The following is a 5,060-nucleotide window of genomic DNA, read 5'->3' as shown; positions in this document are numbered from 1 at the left end:
CATCACATCCACATATCATCACATCATGTTCACATCTATTTACATCACTTCACATCCATTCACATCTACCCAGGTCCACATCACATCACATCTCATCTATCCACATCATATATCATCCATTCATATCTAACCAGATCCACATCACATTATATCCATTCACATCTCATTACATCACATTCACATCTCACCACATCCATTCAGATATCATCACATCACATTCACATCCATTCACATCTCATTGCATGCATTCACATCTCATCGCATCCACTCACATCTCATCACACCCATTCACATCTCATCACACCCATTCACATCTCACCACATTCATTCACATCTCATCACATCCACTCACATCTCATCACAATCATTCACATCTCATCACACCCATTCACATCCATCACACCCATTCACATCCCACATTCATTCACATCTCGTCACATCCATCCTCATCTTATCACATCTCGTTCACATCCATCCTCATCTTATCACATCTTGTTCACATCCATTCACATCACATCACATTCATTCCATCCACATTACATCACATTCACATCTATCCATATCACACCACATCCATTCACAGCTCATCACATTAATCCACATCCATTCATTCATTCACATTCACATTCACATTTATCCACATCCATCCATTCATTCACATGCACATCTATCACATCATATCTCATTCTCATCCATTTATATCTCATCCACATCTCATCCATTCATTCATTCACATTCACATTTATCCACATCCAGACATTCATTCACATGCACATCTATCACATCATATCTCATTCTCATCCATTTACATCTCATCCACATCTCATCCCATCTACTCACATCTCATTCCATCACATTCACTTTTTATCACATCACATTCACATCTCATCTAATCACATCACATCCATTTACATCCCATCATGTTCATTCAGATCCACATCATATCTTATCATATCCACTTTTAGTACCGTTTTCTACTTTCGATACACTGATAGGACTTTTCTAAGTTTCTGCCAATTGCTTGGCCTAGTTAAAGGTACTTTCTCTTGATCCCATTGAATCTACGATCAAAGTGTTGTTGAAGGTTTAAAAAGAGAAAATAAACCTTATCAGAATTGCATAGTAAAAACTCAGAAAGAGCATTTACATATTGTATTTTCATTCCTTAAGCTTCATTAATGAGAATTAATTCTAAACTTCCGTTTACTCATTAGATCCCCCCAGGGATTCCAGATTCTCTTTCCTGAATAAGAATTATCCAAGTTTTCTCGATGGATATTTTCACATTCTTTCTCAAATTTCTCAAGTAAGATATATTCAATATTCTTTTTTTTAATAAAAGATTCATGGGATTTACAGAAATCAATTCTATCCATATTTTCCAATAAAAATAATAATACTCAAAATTTCACTTTTGATAAATACTCATAATTTGAATTATGCCAAAATTCCTCTTTTACCATTTAATTACTTGGATCTCAAATATCATGGGAATTTCTCTTTTTGCATAAAAATAAATTTACCAAAAATTTCTCTTTTTTTAATTAAATATTTATGCATAAATACAAAAATTTATTTCCCATGAATATGATGAAAATCATTCTTTTTGCATAGGATGTCCAATCCTAGAATATGGTAGGAAGTCCTCTTTTAGCATTATGCATAAAAATAAGATATGTATTATTTTCTTTTAAAATCAAACTATGAATTTAAATCATAATTTTAATCATAATTATAAACATAACTATGATTATCCCACTAGATTAAGCTAATTTCAACATTCCTCTTTTCCCAAATTGTTTGGATAATCCATTTCTCATTTAGAATGAATTAAAGTAGTTTTTAACTACTTATAAACAATCTAAAAGAATTTACCATTATATTTTTTAATAGCACAAAATCATGAAAATATCATTTTCTTAATCTTTAACTCATCAAGCTTAGAGTTTAGCTTTGAATTAAGAGACTATCATTGAGAAGCATCCTTTTCCAAGGGATTTAGCCATAGAGATGGCTATTCTTTTAGAGAGAGAGAGATTTACTTAAGGAAAGCATTACAAAATAAGCATAAAGATTAGATTTCTCTTAATTAAAACATTAAGATTTTTAGGGAAAGCTTGATTTGAATTAAAACAATCATTTAGAAAGCTTCTCAAGCTTGAGAGGGGTTGAGAAGAAGAAAGTTATTGAGATAATTTGAAAAAACCATATAAATCAAATTTACCTCCAAGTTTGGCTTAATTCTTTGTTAGCAGTGAGGCCCCCAACCAATCAATTGGTCCACCAAGAGAAGGAGAGCAACTCCAAGAGTTGTTGTAGAGAGAGAAGCTCCAAGCTCCCAAGAGAGAGGAAACTTTAAGGGATAATAGAAAATGTGATTATTTTAATATAATACTAGCATGGTATAGCTCCAATATGAAAATACAAAGGAATGAGGGTCTATTTATAGGTGAGGGAGGCCACTAACCAAGTCCAACTAGGTTCTAAAATTTTCCAGGTTCAGTTTGACTCAATTTGGACAAGATTTGGACCAGTTTGGCTCCCGTTTTTATTTGGTTTGGTCCAGGAGAGATGAGAGATAAAATATCATAATTTTTTAAATTAAAAAACCCTTCCACACATGTGAAAAAGGTGCCTACCTCAAAGGTCCCCCTCTCCTTACCAAGGTGTCAAAAATGCATCATTTCTCTAAAATATCTCATTTTTTTAGTAATATCTCTTATTTTTTAACTAATAAACCTTGTACTCAGTCAACTTTTCATCTTATGTGAGAATTTACTCATTTTGGCTATTTTCTTTTATTCTTTAGATTTATGTCGTCCCAACACTTGGATTAATCCAATTGGCCCATTGGAACCTTAATTGGACCATAATCCAAAAATTTCTGAAAATGTAGACCCTTAGGCTAAGGTCCCTTATACCATTTTCAATTAATTCCTGATGCACATTGGAAAGTTCATTTTGAACTTTTGATTCAGGGGAATCCATTTTAGACACTAGGAGAATTTTTTTGTATCCAAAGATATCTCAATTTTGGATTATCTCTCTAGACATTTTCTCTCTCTAGGCCAAAACAGGGTAAAACAAGATCTTTCTTCTATTTCAGAGAGGGGAATAATTACAAGAAAAGAAGGAGAGGTTCTTACACCTTTACACCTCAAAAGCTGGAGGGAGGAATCTTACACTAGGAGTAGAATATGTCACCTCAAGACTATCATCATCTCCATGAGATAACATGTGTACCACCCATATATACATGATCATCAACACATGTATAGACAATCTCGTCATGAGAAAGTCCTCATATGCATCAAGATCCACATCCTTTAAGTCCCAATAGTCAAATAATAGACCATCATATGTCATCCAATCCAGATTGGAGAATGGATCATACAATGCATTCCCATAGACCTTCCCCACCAACGAGTCACTCAATGCATCACCCAATGCATAGTTATCTAAAGCATAGTCGTCACATGTATCATCAACACATGAGTCATCATTCCTTGTGTCAACAAAAATTGCATGCACATCCAAAACATCATCAATGATCATGTCTTCATGATCTCGCGGCATCATATCATGACCTGAAAAGGCATCAATCAAAGCACTTATGAAAGCGATCCAAGCATTTCCATTTTTAGCTTGTGTATTCCCATTGACCACCATGGATACATTGGTGGTGACTTGTCAAGAAAGAACTAGCATCGAGGTATCCTCATTTACTTGTTGTCCACAAATTATAGCAAGTGTCTCATCCTCTTCAACACCTACAATGTGTGCATAAAGACTCACATAGTCATACTCTATGCAATGACCAAATGTGATAGTGAATGGAAGTCTTTTGAATTTTCTTAAGCCCAAAGTTTGGAACATTTAGATCTTCTATCCCCACTCAAAGCAAAAGAGGGAAGCCAAGTGTCGACACCAAAAATTCACATATATTACCCCTCTTTATCTTGGCTTTGCTTATAGAGTTTTTAGCATCAATCATTGTGCATTGCCTTCCTCCAATCATTCCATTTGAAAAAAAGAGTGTTTGACTATGTGCCTCATTGCTAGGCAAGGGTGAAGTATATTGTTAATCTTTCCATTTTTTGCACAAATTTGCTTGGACGGCATTAAAGGACCTCATTAGACTATTAAATGATTCACCATAAGTCTTTTGACTTGTTGCAAAAGAGCACCATCACCTTTTGCTTATTACATCAAACCCATTGCCTCTTACTTGCATTAAATATAAACCTTTCATAGGTGTACTCAACACATTTGCACCCAATTGATACATAGGCATATTAAACTCATTTGTCCCACCTTGTTACATAGGCATCCTCAATGCACTTGTCCCTTCTTGATGCATCAATGGTAGAAGCAAATTCTTCTTCCTAAGAATAGAATAAAAAATTCAATCACCTTGTTATTAAAAATTAGCTTGAAGGCTATGTATTTCATTTGCATACGAAGTGTTAACAAGAGATCCACAATCTTGTGGTTTGATAACCATAGCTTGAGACCTTTGTCTCCTTCTATCAAAGAAGTCTTGCCTAGAGGACATCCAGGTGCCCCTTTCTCCCCCACCATTAGGCATCGACAATGCATAGCTCCTTGTTTGTATTGCATCAAAACTCTCATAGTCCTCTTCTTCATCACTCTCATCAAGGTCACCCACATTATTTTCCTCATCGGTGTCAAGTTGTGAATCTTCTTCCCTTTCATTGACAAGTTGTGAATCATTGACAAGTTGTGAATCTTCGTTGATACAATCCTCATCACCATATATGCCCTCATAAGAAGAATCATAATGCATAGGTATGGTTACTTTGATCATCATTGACATAGATCGCCATTTCATCGTCATCACCCTCTTTGCTCGTAGAGTTTTCACGTTATTGTTGTGAAGGACTCAAGACTTTCCCTTGATCCATCACATTTGTATTGCTTGTGTAGGTCACTCTTCCACCAAAGCTCTTTGCTTATGGATGGAATCCCCCTTGAAAGCTTCCAGCAATCATTCATGATTATGGTTCATACTTTCAATCAAAGTGGCTTGGCTCTTGTTC

The sequence above is a fragment of the Cibotium barometz genome, chromosome 4, assembly GCF_041138505.1.
Source record: "Cibotium barometz isolate CiBa-2024 chromosome 4, ASM4113850v1, whole genome shotgun sequence".
Lineage (NCBI taxonomy): Eukaryota > Viridiplantae > Streptophyta > Polypodiopsida > Cyatheales > Cibotiaceae > Cibotium > Cibotium barometz.
The sequence above is the reverse complement of the archived record's forward strand: the minus strand, read 5'-3'. Positions refer to the sequence as shown.